The following is a 22,142-nucleotide window of genomic DNA, read 5'->3' as shown; positions in this document are numbered from 1 at the left end:
CGGGAGATAACTGAATGACTTCATCATGTCAAGTTGAGCACTGCAAAGAAAATTTTTTAAAAAAATAAATAAATAAAAATAACCCGTGCTTCGTTTTATAACCCTGGCTTAACCAACTGTTTCACTAAACACATTAATAGCTGGTGAGATAATATGATGCATTTTAGCTCATTTACTTTTTTTTCTATATTTAGGAGTGTTGTATTTTTTACAGTACGCAAATAAAACATAAAAATTAAATAAAAAGCTGCAAGATTAATAAAACACATTTCCCCAAATAAAAGTGGATGCAATACGAAGATAACAAAAACGGATGGAAAGATCCCTGAGTTGAGGGGTGGCTGGAGAGGGAGGGCCGGACGCATGACATCATTCCCTGAGCTTCTCTGTACGGACACAGTGTTGGTTTCTCCAAGTGCGCACGGCGGCTGCCGCTGAGGGAGCGAGTCAGTCCTCGTGCCGTACCCAAGCGCGTCCTGACCAACCTGCGCTCTTGTGGTGGATTTTCTTTAAAACCCCGCAAAACCCAACAACAAAACGAAAAAAACGACAAAACGCACACTGTCTAAAACCCTGCAGAGGAACCCGAGTACCACTCATCACTGGACCTGCTGCAGGGACGCACACGTTTAACGCAAAACCCGGGGATTATTACTTGTTTAAAAGATGAAGATGTGAGGGTATAAAAGCTGAAAAGACAGAAGCAGGAACTTCAAAGCTGCCAAAGAGAGGTAGGCTCACTCTCCCGTTATTTCATATCGCTACTTATGTATAAGGGAAAGAAGAAAAATTTAGATTTTCTTTTTCTTTACGAAGAACTTGAATCGTTGCTGTGCCATCTTGCCACCAGAACCATAAAGTACAGGTTATATGCGAAGACCGGTGCAAACACACAAGCACCAGTTCAGAATGCTGCAACAAAGCTCGGTCCGGCTGGCGTGGAGCTTGGCAAAAGGAGCGAGATGATCGGAGTCAGTGGGAGATCCACTCTGCCACCGCAACGCGCTAAGCTTGTTCTTTTGGTGCTGGTGGAGCACGGCTGCTGCTTAAAAATGAAGAAAATAATCTGAAGGATCGTATGAATTCCTTTTTTTTATTTCACAGAGAGTAGAAATAAGAGTCTCCCACATGAAAGAAAGCTGATATGTTTATGAAGACTTATATTTATTTATTTTATTTTTATGTCTAAATTATTTTTACTGGTGTGATTGTTCTAAATCCATTGTGCGTGGACATAACGCACATCTCTGAGTTATCATTCTCGGGCGGGTGTTGAACGTGCGCTTATTTGTGGGTGAGCATGCTCTCCATCTAGCAAGTGCATCTTAGAGGATGCCTTATTGACTAAGTCGATCGTTAGGCGGTTTGCACTGGAATCCTTTACACAGGCTACCCGCAGATCAAGAGGCACTCAGTGCTTCCTTCGGATATGATCGTAAATGTCATTCTTGTGGTGTTTTCCTCTCTCGCTCCTTCAGTTTGATTGCACGAGTTCCGATCTGTTCAGGGATGTTAAAGTCGATACTTGCAAATAGGTCGTTATGTCTCAGACTTTTGGGAGTGCTTTTAAACTACAGCTACTAATTGTGCATCACGTTAACATCACGGCGTGCGAGCACACTGTGGAGATAAAGCCGTGAACGTTCAACAAACCCTGTAAGGTGGAGTCCGCACGACAGTGACACTGACTTTTTGAAGTCATGTTTTATGCCCTTGTTGAATGCTTGTAAGTCCGACAGGAATGACATCTGCTCCGGTGCATTTGATATCGCATGCAAAGTGAATCAAGATTCAGTTTGTATTCATTTAATTTAAAAAAGTAAAATAAATAAATAAATAAATTCCAAATAAAAAAAAGTATTTTTAATGGGGATTTTTTATTACCTATTCTTTACATGATGTCATTCCTCACTCTCTCCAATCAATCAGCACTTTTTAATTTGTGTGCCCCTGTGTGCTATTTATGTCCACAAACTATTGCAAAACACTTTGCACACTACTTTGCATTTTACGTAACTACATTAATGAAAAGACATGTTTTGCTTTTTATATTAACCGTTTTTCAAAAATAATAATAATAATAACGCAACAAAATCTAATATCAGTCCATATTTGTGCTTCCCTGTCTGCTGCCTCAGTCGCAATGAGCGCATCGCGGGTCTGCAAAGCTCATAAAGCCGGAGGAGAGAACAATATCGCGCCCGCGCCCGGGTTGTTAAAAAGAAAATGGCTTTATTCATTTTTCTCTGTACCCGTGCTAACTTAGTTATAGCTCTTTTATGGTGCCTGGAAATGGCTTACAGGCTTGCACTTTCTATGTAATGTAATCAAATTTATGATGTTCCTGTGTATTACAATTCCCTGTTATGCTCTGTCACATGAGACATTTGGAGTGACTTCGCCTCACCCCAGTAGACAATCTCTTAAACACACACAATTGCTGTTCAGGAGCCCAGAACAGAATTTTCCAGGAACATCACAGAAAAGACGTTGACCTATGGTTTTGAATGAGGAGGAAGAACACTCCCATCGTCTGCACCAAATCTCTCAGAAAATATCCCTACAGTCCTTCTCAAATTATATTCTGACTTATGCCACCACAGATTTACTCTGGCAGCCAATCATATGCTCCCCGAGTTTGGCCTTTTTTCATATTTCATGCTCCTGTTTTTCAATACCAAAGGAAAGTTTGGCCTTAGAGAAACGCATTAAAACAAGTCAAGCTGCACACAGTGATGAGACAAGTGATGTAATGCTCACATTGGTGTGTTCACTTCCACACAAAGCGAAAAATGGATCCACATTCTGCTGTGGCTTGTCTTTGCTAAATTCGAAGTTGACATAGGATTCATAGCTGTAAAGTTACATCTTTCTAGCATCAATCACTGATAATTGATCATGATGGTGTTGATGTGTTTTAGACATCTTCTGTTAAAATGTGGTGCCACCCAATGACGGCAAAAAACAGTCTGTCACTGTCTGCTGTCTGCTGTCTGAACACACAAGCTCATGACGTACAGCCATTACTGGAGAGCTTTCTTTATATTTTCTGGGTTGTACATGATTTTATGAAGCATCTCTGCAGGGGGCGTTTTCTTCAAAGAGCAATCAAACCTCCATACCTGGCAAGCAGATAAATCACAGACTTAAGATTTAGAGTACAGTGATGGTTGTATAAAGTTAAATATTGGCAGTTCTCGCATAAATCTTGCTGTGGGCAAAACTCTCCTTTAGTTCCCCCATCCAAAATTAAGAAAATTCCAGCTAATCAGAGAGCAGCACACAGAACTACATAACAGTTTTGACTTGTATCACAAAATTTTCCAGTCATCACTTTTTATCATAAGAACTAGGTTTTTTTTCCTCACAAAATTGACCAAAACATCCATTGAAAAAAATGGATGACAAAAAATGTCAACCTTGTTAAAAAAATTTGGGGATTTTTGTATGTACTGTATTGCCTTCCTCAGAGGTTTTTCTAATTTCAAATTAATTGAAGTTGTACCCTAGGCTTTATTAAACAACCAACTGCAACCAACCCAGGTCTGTTAGCTGGGTTATCTTGTTTCTCTGTTAGCTCTACATTTTCGTCTCTCCAAGGCTGTTTCCATGATACCGACATCCACAGAAATTAGTCATTTGTGAAACTGCAATTTCTTCTGAAAGTAAACCGAGGTCCTTTTGCTAAAGGCGCCCACACAACTGTGACAACCTGTGACATAGAGAGTAGGTCACAGGTTCACTTGCGGTCCATCCCATACAGGCTTAGGTGGACTCACTGCCAAACTATCATGCCTCCTGTAGCCTGGTACAAACCAGGACCTTGTCCTACGCAATTTGCTTCGTACAGAGGGTCTGAGTTTGTGGGTATTGGGAAATGATTGCTTCCTTGAGGTGTGGACTGTGTTGAAGTTTTAAATTTTGCCCATTTACTAATGTTTGCATGTGATGTATGTAATGGCCAGTTCGATGCTAAGAAGCTTACCGGAAATTGCCTGCTCTGTAAACAACCATCCTCCACTGTGAAGAGAGAAGTGCTGATCCAAATGAGGCTGTTAATGTTTTTTTTTTCTTTTTTCTTTCTTTGTACCCCTTCAGGGGGCCTTTAGGGGGCTCTAGTGTCTTGATAACAGGAAAGGGGGAAGAAGTGGGGGGAAGACATGCAGCAAACATCGCCAGGTCCGGGGGTCAAACCTACGACAGCCACTTCGAGGACTTAAGGCCTCCAAATATGGGTTGCGCTATCCCCTACGCCACCACGGCACGCCCGGTGTTAATGTTAATTAAATATGTAGAAGCGTGGCCAATACCGACTGAATGGCTTCATTCACTTCCTTTTAGCCATTGCTAAAAGTAAAAGCAGACTACAATTCTGAAAAAGCACCAAAAATCAGTGTCATCATTCACAACGTCTTCTGTTCACTGATTGGCCCTCTAGAAAATCTACCGGAAACAATCAGAGTCAAGCGGAGAAAGCCTAGACCAGGACTATACTGTAGGCAAGAATTTGTTTTGAGTTGCACAGGAAGACAATGACTCAGATTGCCAATTCTGGTTCAGTTCAATTCAGAAGTGAATCAAAATCTAGAAAATCCTCTCAGATTCAGGATAAGGGAAAATGTTGGTGAAGCTCAGTCAGGTCATCATCTTCCTCTAATATTTGCACCAGAGGAGATGCACTTGCTCACTACAGAGGGATACAAAATGCAAATAATGCAATACAAGTTCCAAACAGGGTGAAAAGACTCTTGTTGCTTCCCTCTTGTGATCTTGCCCTGGGCAACTGCCCGTATTAAAAAACACCAATTACTTCACAAATGATGATAGCCCAGGAAACCGACTGATACAAACAGAACATCAAAATATAAACATATTCAAAGCTTTTTAATATTTTTAGAGCACAGGTCACCTTTTAACTAGGCAGATTTTTCAGCTTGAACTGTAAGAGTTAAACATCTCTGCATAAAGTATAGGCAGACATCAATCAATCACTGTTTTCTGAATGTATAAGATGGTTGATTTGATGGTGTGTTTAAGCATCCCCTTGTTTCCCTCTGTATTAACATACTTCAATCACGTCTTCCCTGTCAACAGTTTCGGGCACGAGAGAGAAGCCGCCAATTGACATAAATAGTGAAGGATGTGTCTCTGCTCATGCACACACACACGAATACATCCGGGTCACATTTACAAGATGAGCCATAAGTCACATTTTGCAGTCTCATTACCGGCCACCAAGCCTAAGCGTTTGGGCCATGTCATTAATGCAGTCAAAATGGAAATGGATGCGAATGACTGGCAAAGCTGTTTAGGGGAATCCAACACAGAAACGAAATAGCGGGAGAGGAAAAGATTTAATCATAAGCACACTTTATGAAGAGTTTTGCCAGTGTGTATTGCAACAGCCCAATTACTAGAAGAGTTCTTGTTAGTTGTCGCCTCCAAGTAAACATTGAGCTGTTTTTTGTTGTTTTTCTTATTTTCTTCTTCTTTTGTCTCTCATCTTTTCAACCTTAGTCAGTGACTGAATTTGAAATTCTAAGTAGCAAAATGTGTTTTTCATAGAATCCTATCTTTCCAGTACCAGTCTTTCCTACAGCCCATGTTTAGACCCACCAAAATAATGGATGTTCGCATGTGGAAGGTCAAACAGTTATAGATTTTCTCATCTACTACAGCATATCTATATACGTGTATGTATATATATATATATATATATATATATATATATATATATATATATATATATATATATATATATATATATAGACTGACTGTATAATTTGACAGTATTTTTGCACTTCACATTAGGCCATGCTGAATCTCTGTAATGTAAATCTTATCATGAAGCATATCTTGACTTTTTATATATTCTAGCAGATAAGGCGTAATGCACCATTAGTTGTCATATCAAAGCTCTAAAACATATACTTTTTACTGAAAGCTTTGACTGTCCTAATGGGGGGAAAGAGGCTCTGTTCACAAGTTTTTCTCATGTCTGATGAATTCTTTCTTGGCTGGAACTCACTCTGTAGGTTGACACTTTCATGGCTTTGATATGTAGACATTTTCTGGGTACATGACAGGAGGAAAGAAGCAAAGTTATTGTGAAATAATGCAACCCCTCTCCCCCCAGTTCCCATGAAAGAAAAGGATTGTTTACAAAGAACCATCTAGTATCCAGTGTGTTAAACATTATTTCATAACATTTTTCTATAACATTATGTTTGTTCAAATTACAGTTTTTCTCAAGAGAGTGACTTAGGGTCAAAAAGGAAGGTAAAAATAACCCTTTGCTCTTTATTTTCTGCTTTCAGGGTCTGATTATGTTGTTTTCAAAATAACAGCAAATGGTAGGAAAAATGCAGCCATGTCATGGATCAATTTTTCTGGTGAGAAGAGCACAGCATAATCACTGGGAGTCCTTGTTCAGGTTAAAGTGGCATGTTAAGGATTCAATGCCTCTTTACTCAAGGAGAATTGCAGTGCTAATGTGTATATCCAGACAACCCGAGACCATGCCAACAATATGCTTTGTCAAAGTTATATATTATTCCTCCAAAAGCACATTGATCTGTGTTTGTGATAATTGCCTTACTGGACCAGGCAGATACATATCTCTTTGTTTAAGGAGAAGTTTAAAAATATGAAAGTAGGTCTCCCATTTTAGTATTCCATGTGCCTCCCTACTACAAATTTCATCAGACCCTGAAGATGTTAACTTGTGATGCTGGTGTCAGAACACTTTCTAGTTCATGACAGGCCCTAGCCTTGGTAAGGCCTGAGTTTTTGTAAGACAATTCTTTACTTGAGAACAAACCATTTCAAAATAATTTGCCTCAATGGTAATATAATGCTATAAAATTCATGGACATGATGTTTATTTGTAAAATATGCACAAATGTCAACACAACATCTTCCTTAAAAGTGCATAAAAAAATCATTATTCATTTATATTATTCATGTATTAAAAACTCTTATACACCATGGTGTTAGCTGGTGAACAACAAGTATTATCTGTTTATGTAACTAATTAGTGTTTTCATGTGTAGTTCACTACTTTACTGGCATGTACAACAGAGACTACTAACTGGCAATAGAAGTTTTGCAAGTTCAAGTTAAGCAGTTTACACTTACTTGCAGTATTGGAAGCACATGAACTGAGCATGGTAGATTTGACTGTTTAAAAACACCCGAACTTTTTGTGAACTCTCAATTAAGCATGCAGGTGTTCTCTCCCAATTAGACCAGACTGTGTGCAAAGGGGTGTTGCCTAGCAACGAGTTAATACCCACTGTTTATGCTTTCTTACTGGCAAAAGCCTTTTGCACTGCACCAAAGTTTGGAAGATTTAAGAATGGATCTGTAAGTATTCACACTCAAACCAATAATGTGGTGTGAACAATATCATTCAGCTGACACCTTCTGACCAGATCTATCCTTTGAACATTAGGAACAGTGAGATGGGAGCTGTATAATTCATGTAGCACAAGGAAATTTTGAAACTGGTTTTCAATTTTAGAGGTACTAATTTGTGGCTTTAATTATGAAGTTGGGTTTGTGTTTCATAAGTCAAGGAGTTTGTATCATTGAAAATTGTTTTCATGCATATCTACACAAATGACATTATTATAGATACAGCATTTGTGTTTACCATTTTGGAGAGGTTTACTATACTCTATGTTGTTACTATAAGCAAAGCGCTCCTGTAATCGGCATCAATAACTCTCTAGTAAAACATAGTTTAATGCTGGTCTCATCTGACCAGATTTTATTCAGTTTGCAGTTCTGCTGCAGACTTTGAACAAACTTCAACATGCATTTTTTTAAGTGGTGTTTGGGAACTGGGCATGGAGGCCATTGCAGTTTATTACTTATTGTTTTTGTGAGAAAACTGTCTGCTAATTGCTGTGTGGTTGGCTCATTTTTATCTTTTTCTAAATGTTATTTTCTAATAAAGAAATAATTAGAAATTTTGCCAGGAACAGCAGGAGCTGGTCATGTCAGATTTTCATCTGCACAACTACTACCACTGTAATTCCTATAAAGTACCATAGTGTATAATAGAGACAAATTGTTTTTTATATGCAATATTCGTGTTTGCAATGATCAAACTTTAAGCATGTAGAAGACTGAATATTTCTGGGTGTAGTCTTTAAGCCAGGGGTCTCAGACTTAAGTCCTTGAGGGCAGAATCAGAAAGTGCTGCTGTTTGACCATCTGTTAAAAGTATAAATAATAATAATAATCACTCTTTTTAAGTCATGCTTCATGCCCTTACATTCTTACACTTGAAACCAGCGCTCTAATGGTTTTTATGAATGTGACAAAAGCACTTAAGCCCTATGTTCTTTTGCTGCAAAATCTACAGGATGAAGATGGAATAAATATTAGGTCCAGAGGTAATGGATACATTTGATTTCCCAGGAGTTTTAAAAGAAGGAATTATTTTATACTGCATCCTCTATTTATCATTAGAACTCAACTGCTCTGAAGTGCAATTGAGCTGTCCTCGGCTGCCAGTTTGCAGAGATGTTTTCCGGAAAGGAGACAATTAGGAAAGCTCTCACAGGATGAGACAGATGTAAATTTCCTTAGGGAGGCAATTTTGCTAGTCGATTATTGGACATTGCAGTCACAATTCTCTCCCAAGGGCTGTAACTTTTGAAGGTCATGGTAGCCTTTCATTGCTACTCTTGTCTTAGCACTGACAAGTCCAGTGGATAATGCCGGATGTTCCCCACAAAGTTCGTCCTTAGCTGATGACAAAAGCAGCTATCAGTGAAGCTGATGAGTCATGACAAAAGCAAGATTAACAAACCGATGTCTCACCTATTTAGTACATCATAGGTAGAGGTCTAATAAAACATGAATGAGCCATTCTGTCTAGCTTTATCGGTATGTTTATGTCTAGCTGTCAGTAGCTTTATTCACAGATGCATAGACGCACTGCCAAAGTTAGCTCTTGGAAGATATGTTTGGATTGTCCTTGGGTGAAAGTGGGTGGTTAAGGGTAAGAGGGAAGACAGAGAAAATGTCTCAAAATAGTGGAATTAAGACACAGTGAGGGATGCTTTGGCAGTGGCCTTGTACATTTCATCTGCAGGTCCTAATAAAACCCTCACAGGCCAGCATTGATCTCTCTCAGAATAATCCATTTAGACTGAGAGTGCCTGGCCATGTGGGGCCTCTTTAATTATTTATGGAAGAATTCTGCTCAGGCTTCCGCTGGGATGCAACAATGTGCCCTGTGAAACCTGTGAACTGCAGATTGCAAGAGAACAGGGGAGACACTACATTCGAAGAAAGGCGGAAGGGCATATGGCATATGGGAAACAGAGGACTTTAGCTGGAAAGAAATTTAAGGAAGGGTGGGGGAAACAGATTTTAAAATAGGAAAAATCTGATGAATCCAAAAAGCTGTGAGGTAAAACGAAGGTAATAGTGGCAAAAGAACAGAGAAGAAGAAATTATGAGGCACTGAGGTGAGAACAAAGATGGAAAAAGACATAAGAGTGGCGATGGAATGATAGGTTCTCAAGAAGAGCCTTGAAAGAGGAAGTCAGATGTAACACAGTGAAGAAATGGTAAAGAAGTTAAGAAAAGGAGGGAGAGGAGAAGAGAATAACTGACATGAAGAAAGACTGTAGGGATAACGGAAAGAAGGGAAGGAGATGAAAGAGGAATGCAAGATAAGAGTAGATGAAAGAGTGGCAGAAAACATTAGTAGAAAAGGGGGAAGGCAGTTGGGGGGAAAAACACTCCTGGGGAGAAGAGAAGAAGAGAAGGAAAAGGTAGGCTGCATGGGGTAAGAAACTATTAAATGTTTAATTGTGAGGAGCACAGGAAGGAAGAGCTGACTAAAATTAAAGTAGGGATAGATGGATAGGGATAGGATGGCAGATGGGACCTTTTTAAAAGCAAGTCATGAGCATCTATTGATCATGGCAGAGTTATAGTTGCCATTGTACTAAGTGGAGACATGCCAGCATGACTGCCTGTAGCCTTCACTCGACCATAAATTCTGCTGCACTCACCTTTTGTATGCCGCTCAGAAATAATCTGCAGCAGTGCTTATGTTTTATAAGATAAATGAAAAAGAAAATCTAGCATAAAGATTTAATTTAATCCTGATCATAGTCATGTTGTCTTTTTATAGATATCACAAGAAACAAGACTGTAAAGCATACATTTTTCTTTCCTTTCTTGTCTACAAATTTCTTCTGTAGTTTAAAGGCTTAATGTTTGGGTATTCTGTGCTGCACACCAGAACAGCACATGGCTGAACTAATTTCTTTTTGTCTAGGCTATATCCTGCAATTACAACGTCATACTGCTCTCATAAATCCAGATAGATTAGTCTTACCTGATACCCTTGATGTGTTTCCCAGCATCCTGTAATGTTTTCCATCTGCTCGCTTTCTGAATCTAGAGATCTGATCCCGCAGAACACAACCAAAATTCAAATTTTCACCAATAAAGCTGGGAGATTATTTTACAAATTATCTAATAATCCAAAAAATGAAAGTGGCATCTGAATGAAATTGCTACTGTGTGCAGTTAAGTACAAAATTATTCATACCCCTGGTGAATTTAAAATAATTTATTAATATTTCATTGTGAAAGTTTCTTTTTGATATAAAATGAGACATGTATCTCAAAAGACTCAAAATGTTGTTGTTTTTTCAGATTTTATGAAAAAATTGCATATTGAAAATATATCAGGACTCTGGTTTGGCCATTTCAAAATGTTAACTTTACTCTCAGGCAGATTAAAATATTATGTTAAACCTGAATTTGCCAGAGCTATGGATCATTTTGGGCTTGATGTATTTTTTTTAATCACAGATTGTTGTTTTTTTTATTTTTTTTTTATTAATACACCCCTACCATTTTTGTTCAGCTATATACAAGTGTGCATGAGGTGATAAGTGTCTTGTAAGATCGCTTCAGCACATCAGTTATTAATTGTATTAAACAGGAATACCTCAGGAAACATGTCTTTTTTTGTTTTACCTTGGAAATTCCTGTCTCACAGTGAAATCTCTTTTTGCTGGCATTTTGCTAGAAGTTTCTTCAGTTACAAACATTCACCAGAGATTGTTTGCTGGTAAGAAACTAAAACATCTGCCACATGATTCTTAAACCTTGTAGTTATTTGCCATTGTTGGCTTCCACAAACTTAAGATGCCAACACATTTTCCTGGTGATTGGGCTATCCACCCCCAAGCGTGCAACATTCAGCCACAATTTTAGTCAAAGTGGTTTGACTAAAATTGGGTAATTGCACTAAATGCTCCTAAAATGGCTCTGACCTGTTGAAGTGCAAGTTAGTGGGAACTTAGTGGACCAGCCTCAGAGATCTGCTGTGGTAAACACAGAAGACGCTGGAACTGAGATCTTGGGAGTAAGCTTAATCAAGTGAGCTAAACATTGTAACAGAAAGGTATTACTTAGTGATAGCACAGCAACACATTTGTTCTCAATTAGTAGGTTCCCGTTTCCCACCTCTTGTCGCTCCCCCGAGCTGCCTGCGAGGATTTATTGTTTGTCCACAGACATTGATTATGGGATTCTAGTAATTGTTGTGCATTCGCTTGATTAACAAAGCCATGTTTTCTCCACGGGCTTGCTCACTAACAACCTTTAATGGCAGGATCACAGCCAAACTTTCAGTACTACAATTTGTGTATCATTAATACCATGGGAAGTAAAGGAAGATAGGAGAACAATATTTAATGTTCTATATTGGTACCTACGGGAAGCATTTTGTTCACTTGAAACACCTCTTAACATGTTAGTCCACATGAGGGTCGTTTTCGAAGTTGTTCCATATTGAAATCTAGAAGTAAAGATAATTCCACTTGCTGATGCAATTCTGATGCTTTATTATTTCTCTCCAACTACATACATAGGATCAAACATGCATATTTGAATGTGCATGTATAGGCTCCTTATAATGTTAGAAATTTGTGTGGTCTCCCCTTCTCTTGATTTTTTTTCCCAGTCATTTTTGCAAGAAGATTGGGAAATATGAAAAGAAAAGTATCTGTTATGGGAAAGGCAGGCCTGAGATAATGCAAAATGTTTGCTATTATATTCATGCAGCTAGAACTAAAAATTGTGGAACTATATATTTCTAAATTGTTGCTTTGTGTCAGGCAGCAACAATTACAGAAAAGGGAGTGAAAAATCACCTACGGTTACACAACTGTGTATTTTTAACTTTTAATCATCTTTAAAAAATGGTTTGCAATTTGTATGGAGGACAATTGAGAGTTTTAGCAAACTACAAATAACAGTCAAATAATTTTTCTAGAAAAAGTTTCAATAGGGGTATTGCTTGCATATCCCAGAGCACACAACTGAATGCAGTACAAGGACCCCTTGTGAGACATTAAACATTAGCATAATAAATTAATTATAAAATGTTAAGGATTAGAGTCTTATTTGCTTCTGAGTCACCTTCTTATTTAGTGAAACAAAAAAAACAAAAAAACATAGTAAATTTATTTTTTACATGTAATAATTGTAAAATAGCAACAATTTTGTTGTAGAGCAACCTCTATTAAATTTTCTGGTTTAGACTTAGGTTGAAAATGGACAAAGATTGGTTTTCTTCAGTAGACCCAGACATTTCTGCATTACTCAGATCCTTCTCAGGTCAATTAGCATAGGCCTAAATAAAAGTCGAAGCAGTTATGTTTAATTTATTATCACTTATTATCTTTCACCGTTATTGGACTTGGGAACAAACCACTTAGCACTTTCACAGACCCCTGACTGAACTCTGACTCTTGCCCTTAGAGAAAGATCTGCAGGAAAAAAGTACTTGCAAGGTTTAGTCAGTAAGGTATGATTGTGTTATTCCTTCAAGAATATTATTAACTTCAAAATCATCATCAAAAATTCAACATCGCTGATTACTGTACAACTGTAAACTACAACAAAATGATTAATGGTACTTCTCGTCATTGTTTAAATATGTGAATTCTCCACTCTGAGCAGGAAAACGACTGTCCTTTGTGGCCTAAATGTTTTTTGTTCTTGTTTGCTTAGAGCTTTCATGTTGCTGCTATCATCAACTGACTATATTTACTGCTTCCTAGTTTCTGGGTGAGTGATTTTAGACAAGAATTCAAATGTTACGCTCTTTTTCAAGAGCAAAAAAAAAAACTTTTACAAATTTGCTGCTGTTTCTATCTCTTCTGTAAAATATACTTTACTGCCACATATCTTTCTGCTGATGTGTGGATTGACTTTTTTACATTTTTAGATGTTCAAACATTGAATCTCAAAACTTAGCCATGACACAGACTGTAGCATTGACAAAACTGTCAATCTGTTCCATAGATATTTGTTGACCTTTGGCTTCGTGCTGTCCAACAGTTTGCTAAAAGCATCAGCCAAGGCAAGAGAAGGATGCTGAGGTAGAGCAAGAACGAGGTCTACTTAAGAGTAATTTATGTCTCATGTCGCTTTGTTGGGTGAAGAGAAAGTGACAAATGCAAGCTGGTTGTTTATGAGGCTGGCTAAGTGCTGGCAGGGCTGCTTTTCTCTGAGGTAGTTGGCTCTCTGTTTAATTCATGTCCTTGGGAGCCACATTGCTTTGTGGCATAGTGTGTGGCAGGCGAGCAAATGAGAGGTGAACCTATCCGCTTCTTATTCTCCATCTGCCTCATTTGCACTTTCAGCCTGCTTTCTCCTACTTTGTCTCCCTATCCTTCTCACTTTTTTGTCCTCAGTCTCTTTTTTGAACTCTTTTACTCCCTAACAGCAACTTCTTTTTGTTTGTTTGTTTGTTTTTTTAATACTCGCAGTTCTGGATTCAAAAGAGCAAGAAATTTACCCAAAATCTATTTGAAATTGCCCTTTGCCTGTCCTTCTTATCTTGAATTGCAACCAGGAAGGAGCACCTTCTTCCTTCTGCCAAATAAATCAGTCAGACCTTTGACAAACCCCAAATAGGACTGCCGATTTTACAAAGCTGTCCTGTTCATCACTTTGATTTATCTTCCCGGAGATGGGAGGTGTGTTTTCTTCCTTTGTTTATCCCCACCCTCCTGCCACACACCCCTTTACGGTCAGTAAGTTAGCAGGTAAGAATAGGTCACATTCAGTCTTCAGGAAAAGCAAGCGGCAGAGTGCAACAGCAGTGGACTCTGAAGCATTAGAAAGACAGGAGAGTGACAAGGTGAGCTAAAATGTTGACCTCTTTGTCACCTCAGCTAACCTTCATGGTATAGTTTCTTCTTTCCTTCTTGTATACCTTTGAAAGGGTTCTGTTTTAATTGACAAGAAGAAAAAAAACCTTCTAGTTATTTGGCTGCCTGCTCTTGTTGCATGTCATGGGTTTGTTGTTTTTTTCAGCTGTTCCTTGTCCATCATTCCTCCTATTTGTATCTTTATCCCCAAAGCTTTCCTGTTTTTTCTGTTTCTTTTTTACTCACCCTCTTTCTTTCCAATGTTAACATCTTCCAAGTCCCCTCTGATGGTCTGGTTTTTCTTGCTTTTTTTTTCGCCCTTATTTTGTGATTTACATCTTTCTATAGCTTGTCCCTCCTCTGTTTTTCTTATATGTAGCCTGAACATCAGTATGTTCAAAACTGGTAAGGACATACCCCACAAAGATGCTTAGCTAACTCAATAAAAGTCCTATAAAGTCTTCATTAAAAGAGGCTTGCATACCATATATTTTAGATTTTTATTTCTAAAAACACCTAGAATATTGTCTTTCACTTCAAAATTTTGCACTGTTTTTGGTTGATGAAACATCCAAATAAAATACATTGAATTAATGATCAGGATGAATTAATCTAAGTTAATACATGTCCAAAAAAAGGATTATAAAAACCAAACGTTAAAAAGGTTTAAGTTAAACTTTTTTAACCAAAGGTTCAACAAAGAATAGTCCATTCAATTATTTTCAACCTAATAAGAAAATTGTTAATAACTTATAAGAAATTACTTATTTTGTTATACACTTCAATACTAAATATGCAACATAAAAAAAAACAGGCCTTTTCTTATATTGTGTATTCTGTATGAAGAGTTATGCTTGACTGATGTTTTTCTCTCTTGTCCTCTGGTGCGACACTTCAGCTCAGAGAATGGAAGCAATACATTTCTTTATAGATCTGTTAAGATAGCCACCTGAGACATGCCACCAATACTCCTCAATCCTATGTGTTTTCATTCATTTCAGTGTGGTAAGAAGAAAGGGAGTCCAATTTTTACCTGCAGTTATAAAAGCCAGACAGGTTGAAAATGCTCCTTCAAGAAAAATATGTGTCAATCAAATTGATTTTAGATTGCTGTGACCACGTGTTTGGCACTTAGTTGGCTTTTCGAATACGATTGCCCTCACTTTATCTGTCATCTCCACATTGAGATTCTAGGGTAGAAGCAACATGTCGACGTGTGTTTGGTTTTGCACTGACACCTTTCTTTATGTGCCCAGTTATGGTGTTGTGGATCTATGCAACATATTTACATTCATGACTGTAAAAAAAAAATATATCATTGCTCTATTTTATATCTAAAATATTTTAATAAAATATTCACTTTTTGATTATCTTGCTGCTGCTAGTCCCTTAAAAATATACTTTCAGTCTTCATGCTGTCATGGGACTCTATACCTGCTCACAGGTCAAATGCCAATCCTGCTTAACCGTGATAGTCACCTGTCATGTATTTTTCATGGCTCTGAGTGCCTCTGTCTGTTTGCATCCTGTGCCTCCCTCTCCAGCTCCCCTCCTCTCCTCTCTCCACCTGCCAGGCTGTCCTGATGTGGCTTCAGCCGATGCTGCAGGTTTTTACTGGGCTGGCACCCTTTGTTTTCATTTATTGTTCTTACAGCGATTATGACCATCAGACAAGCACATTAAATATTTAGGAGAGTTTGGACCGGTGCTCTCACTTTGCTCTCATGGGACACACACCGCAGACATCCAACGTGCCTGCTCCTCTGCAGCATGGCTGAGCACAGATATACCTAAGCAGGAGACAGATAGTGTCTTTATGTATGTAACAGAGACACTGTTTCTTTATCCGTTAGATAGTGGTGTTCTTACTTCTGTGTGCATGTGAGTGCACAATATTGTATTTCTGCTTGCACTCCCTGAGCTGTATTTACTGCTATAATCATTTCTTTGCTTGCTGTGTGTGTGTTTTTTCCAGTGGCTGCCCCTCAGATTACTTTGCTGTTCAATATTAGAAAATTTAGATGCAAGTCCACCCTCCATTTCCACCGCGGGAGGAATTGGAATGATCAGTTGCTTGAGAGAACAATAAATAAGCTCCTCTGTGGTTGATTTGTTTAAAACACACAGAGGAACATTCACATTGCACTTTGCAACTCATTTGATTGCAATATTTAAGACTTTAGCAATAACACCACTTAATTTATATGATACACACAGTAGTAACTAAATATATATTTTCGAAGGACAATTCTTTTGTAATTTTCACTCATCTGAGTTGCATCCCGGTCACAATATGTTATGGTGTAATAAGATATAATCTGATATAGGCATATTGCAATACAGTGTGGTAGTATATTATAATCACAACAACAACACGGTATCTAATTAACATTTTGGGAAAAGCAAAGAGTTTTTGATTTTGGAAATAGAGAGATGAATTCACAAACGTCAAACAGTCTTTATAAGAATCTGTAATCAGGGTAAAATATTCAAGAGCAGCCTTGAATTGTTCATAGTTTGCTATTTAATTTAAACATTGTACTACGTTTTCACAACTAAATGAAGGTTTCATTAAACTCAAACTGATATTAAATTATTCCTGTTCGGTGTGTGCTTATATGCTGCTGGTTTCAGTCTAAAAAATTTTTCTCAAACAAGTTACTGTGCAATAAATATAAAGTATAACAAGTAATATTGTACTTAAAGGATAAGACCACTTTTGTTAGGATGTGTCACAAAGAAAATGATCATAAACAAATCAATGTGTGCATATTTAGAGGAATTAATCTAAACATGTTTGTTTTTTTTCACAAAAATTTTAATTTTCAAGTTTTGAGTTGGGAAAATGAACAAACACAAAATCAGAAGTGTCTTATCAATCCAGATTTCAAAATGATTTCTTTACATTCTAGTCTTTAAAATAAATTCAAACATTCATTTATATTGTTGGTTATCTGATGACATTATTTTAAATATTAAGTGATTTATGTTTTGATCATGTAGTTTTTGCTTTTACTGAAGTAAAAATATAATGAAGTCGTTATACTCTACCTACCTCTTTAGTCTGGTCACAGAATACTCCAATTAGTAAATCCCACTTAATTTCTACATATTTACCATGCCAGTAGTAGGACATTTTTATGTGCTTCACTAAAGGAAATCTGATCATCACTTGAGTTTGTTTTGAAAAAAACATGGTTTAGATCATTGTCCTGATTTGGTGAAAACCACAAAAGAAATCTATTTAAAATGCCACTGACAATATATGAAAGAAAACACCTAACAGATACCAACTTTATTGTTAACAGGCAATTAACCAGTGGCATTCCCACATTGCTGAATCATTTGTATCTTGCCTGTCTGTCTGTAACAATTTATTTTTCTCACTTATACCTTGAATGTTGTCATACACAATTAAAAAGTGGCTTAGGCTTTCTCAACAAATACATAGCCTCGTTTATCTCAACCAAGACAATAAGAGGTTTTTATTACTAGAAGTCAACTCTGTAATTGCAGAAGGCTAAGTATACAACTTCTTGGTTTCCTTCATTAAATAGGAGATTGAAAAAATGTGTCAAGCCTAAGCGATACTCAAGACAAAGTCACATCCAGGCAGCAACAGAATAACAGTTCACCAGACTGGGATGTGAAATAATGTTTTAATAGTTAGAAAAAACTTTTTACTGCTATTTTATTTAATTAGTACACTTCTTGTAATGTATTTGTTTGGAATTTTAAATCCATGTTAAATGTGTATCTTAATTAAAAATTTCGAATCGTTTCATTTACTTTAATAATGTGAACAGGTTGTTTGACTTTATAATATTTCACAAAGGTCTTTGCTGTATAAGACAGCATATTGGCTCAGCTGTTATTTTTCAGAAGCATTTGAACCAAGCAAGCAGCTAAAGGTTCAGCGTCTTGCTCAAGGATGTTTTGACAGTTTTATAAATGAAATGTAATGAGCTAGTCATGAGACTTCCAACTGCAAGTCCAGCTCTGTTAGTTTGTAGTCTCACTTTGAGTACAGGGGATGTCAGAAATGCTTAGCATCTGATCAAAGTGTTTAATATTATGCTTACTGTTTAGACATAAGATAATTAGAGATTTCTATTTCAGTAGGAATTGCTAGCTTTTTTTAAAATCTCATAGGCTTCCTTTTCCAAAGTGCTGGGTACTGAAATAGAATTATTCATCTGCATTTATTAATAATTTTTCCATTTAACCCTTTACCTCTGTCTGTGAGGTACAGATTTTATTTTTTATTTTTTTTTTTACTTAAATGTACCGAAACAGTTTGCTTAATCTGCTGTTTAAAAGTTCAAGTATATTCAAATAAAGCTGTAGCCAGACCTTTCAAGGTAGCTGGATTCTCGTGCAGTGAGTGACTTCAACATCTCCTAGAATCTATTTCACAGAATTCAAACACTACGTGGACAATGAGGTCTTTAAAAAGTTAACAATAAAGAGGTTTGCTGAGTTGCTTGTCATCTCGTAAGGCAAAAAATATGAAAACATTTTGGGAGAGTAAAATGTTATTCTTATATTCTGTGTGTAATTATTCTCACAAGGATGAAATAAATTACAGCAATCTTGTCTCTAACAGCACTGGTTGATATCTGATATTTGGGTATGTGTTTAATATTATGCTTACTGGGAAACAGTAGAAACATCCTTTAGCCTAAATAGCAATAAGGCACTGCCTGCCTCAGTTTTCAAGTGAAAATCCAGACCCATTTGAGAAAATGTACGGTAGCCACTTTTGTACAGACTTGAATTTCTTACATATGATCATCCTCACATGCTTTTGGTCACTTTTAAAGAATGGCTATGAGATGGGTCTAATTTATGACCAGATCAGATGGGGGTATAAGTAATGTTGCAGAAGTTTGATCTGCCAAGAATTTCTGGAAATGAAGTAATTACTTTTCCTTTTTTCTTTGATAGACTTCCAAGTGGTTTTGTGTAGCTAACCATCTGGTGTAACAGCTTTGTCCCGAACATAAACCTTCCAAAATGTGCCGTTTCTTCTTTTCTGTTTTCCTGACAACCTGTAAAGTGGAATTGAATATATATATATATATATATATATATATATATATATATATATATATATATATATATATATATATATATATATATACAAAATATGCTTAAAGCAGCCTTATGACTCACTGATAATGATATTTATAATATATATGAATACCCAAGCAAGATTAGGCAATTATATTAACTGATTAAAGTCCTTGGTTGCAAAATCTATCTTAGTACGCAATGAAAAGAAAGTGTCCAGCTGTGATGTGTTCTTATAGAGGCCAGCCAGCTTATCCTTTTTTTATTTTCCCCTTCTCTGAGCCTCTGCCTAATGGCTGTTAATGAAGAGGGCATCTTTGCAGAGATGACATGCGCATGTCCTGTCCTGGACACACACGTACACACACTGAGGTTTGGCTGGCTGCCCTTCAGAATACTAAGGCTGACATTAATCTTTAAATGACTGTTGCCTCTTCCCCAAGACTTTCAATCCATTAGTGGCCACGTCTTGAGATGTGGAGAGATTTCTAGAGAGGCAAAGGCAATGAAGATGCAGGCAGTGGCTTGTGTGGACTAGCGCGCGCGCGTTTGTGTGTACATGTTGCAATCGAGGTGGGGACAGTGGAGAGAGGGCAATGGAAAGGATGATGTCAATGATAATAAGAGATGAGGGTAAAAGTGAAGGATAAGCAGAGGAAGGCTGTGGCAACACAGAGGTATCAGACAGGGAAAGTGATGGCAAAGCGTTGCGATTGAGAAACGGCGATACAAAGAGAACACACATCTCTTTAAACTCCTCTCCATGTCAACGACTGGCTTAGTTCAGCTTACACTCCTTGTTGTCCTCCCTCTGCTTCCCAGGGAGTATGCAGGATTTGGAAAATGCAAAGAACTGACTTAAGTCTAAATTTAAAATTATGCTAGAAGAGCAGTAATGTTTGCAGAAATCAGATATCTTAGTAATCACGTTTTCCATCTAATTGTCTCTAGTTTATTTAAGAAATGCAAATGTCCTAACCTGCCATCTACAAGGAATTCAGTCATTTATTATTTCTATCCAGGACGTTGTCTTTTCAATTAATCTATATAGTCAACTTGGTATTAACCAAGTGTTTATCCAGTACTGAGTTTTGGCTTTAGATTAAGTCAGCAACAAGTGTTGTGTGTGGACTCAGAATGACCCTGCATCACAGACTCCATTCTGTGATTTTAGACAAAGAAACATCTACTAAATACTAACTTAAAGGGTATGACTATTTATGCAGTCTTTCTTTTTTTTTTTTATGTTGGATTTTTTTTTATCAATCAACATGCAGAAACTTGTTTCTTCAAAATCATTTTTGAAATCAGAGGGGTTTTTTTTTTGAGAGGGGGGGGGGGGGGGTTGTCCAAATTTATAGGCACTGTATTCATACTATGATCTATCACTACTGTACGTGTATTAACATTTATTTTTTCCACTTTGGTTTAGTTTATCCTTTCTTTGTCAAATTACACTTTGTTTTCTTCTGCTTAGATTTGTCTTGTGCTTTTCTTACCACTCCTCCTTTCTGATTTTTATACCTTTCCACTTTTTTTTCTTTTCTCCCCAATCACAGGTTCTTGTTTCCTGCCTCTCCTGTTTCTGACTTGTCATTTTTCTCTCAATCCTTTCAGTTCTCTCCTCTAAACCCTCTTCACTTTCACACATCCTTTCATATCCCCTCTTCTTCCCCCTGTTCTAACGGTGAGCTGTAGTGACTCTGACATCATTACCCTTGTTGTGACAGGTTTCATTTGTACCCTGTGGACCTATACATCAGTCTGACTGATAGTCCAGGGCCCCAGGCCAATGGTGCCCCGCCCAGACTGGGACAAGGTAACAGACAGACTGGTCCTAAAAATCACTCCAGCCTAGGTACTACTGGATCTTTTTCCATTAATCTTTTCAAAATATCAAACTGGGTCAAAATCCACCACATCACCCCGATTGTAAGATTGTGTCACTGTCAAAGTGCAGAAAAGTACCAGACATGCTTTACACAAAGGGTATTATATTTTCTGTTTATCTCTGTTCATCTTGTTTCTCAGAAAGTTGAAAACTTACATAAGACCAATGAAAACATGATACTTTAATGCACAACCATTATTTTATGGCCCAGGAAATGATGGGGAAGGTTGCTGACGTGACAGCAGTCCAACAGACTTTAAATGACATCCTCATTGAGTAGCTGAACAGTAAAAAAGAAGGCAGAGGAGCCTCAAACGGCTATTGAAAAGAAGTCGGCTGTTTACATACTGCCGCATGTATATGTTGAAGCATATTGGTGTAAAAGTCTTAGGAAAGGAATAAGCTTGGTAGAAAAGGTGCACAGGCAATGAGGACAGGGACAGCCTGAGGAGAGTGTGAAACAAAGCCTTTTAAAAAAAATTTGGGGAGGAAATGTTCAACAGTTATGGTATTTCTGCACTTAACTGGTCAGACAACTCACCTGACCTAAACCCAATAGAAACTATGAGGTATTATCAAATGGAAGATGAAAGATATTGAACATAATGATTCAGTCGAAGAAGGCATTCTTGACATCTGATATAATATTCTACTATTCATAAGAATCTGTACTTTGGGGTTTATCAGGTGTAAAAATAATCACTAATATTGACTAAATTAAAAAATCAAAATCATCTTAATTATTTAAAGTGCATGTGGTGAGTACTGCAAAGAAAAAAATGTATGGGTAAGGATAAAATGCTGAATATGAACATGGCTGAATATGACAAACATTGTTTCTAGCAGAAGCTCTGCATGGGATAATAATTAACTTATTTCCTTTAAATTATTCAAAAACAACCTGCTTTCTAATCACTTTTTAAACATAGTACTTTAATTATGCAATGAATCATAAATAGTAATTTTATTGTTTT

At 37.2% G+C, this 22,142-nt stretch overlaps 1 protein-coding gene across 9 annotated transcripts in view; it reads left to right on the top strand.

Moving 5' to 3' along the window:
- The first annotated feature begins 392 nt into the window (after window positions 1–392).
- The window catches only part of ptprsa (protein tyrosine phosphatase receptor type Sa), a 240,092-nt gene continuing 218,342 nt past the window's right edge, over window positions 393–22,142 (top strand). For 7 of the 9 annotated variants that reach the window (XM_044130254.1, XM_044130249.1, XM_044130259.1 and 4 more), the window contains exon 1: window positions 423–731. The gene's annotated coding sequence lies outside the window, so the exon portion shown is untranslated. Of the gene's footprint in view, window positions 732–22,142 lie in introns of all 9 variants that reach the window. The other 2 variants (XM_044130252.1, XM_044130248.1) reach the window with 2 other exon arrangements.

Source organism: Gambusia affinis, linkage group LG10 (assembly GCF_019740435.1).
Source record: "Gambusia affinis linkage group LG10, SWU_Gaff_1.0, whole genome shotgun sequence".
Taxonomy (NCBI): domain Eukaryota; kingdom Metazoa; phylum Chordata; class Actinopteri; order Cyprinodontiformes; family Poeciliidae; genus Gambusia; species Gambusia affinis.
This window is presented reverse-complemented; position numbering and strand designations above follow the sequence as displayed.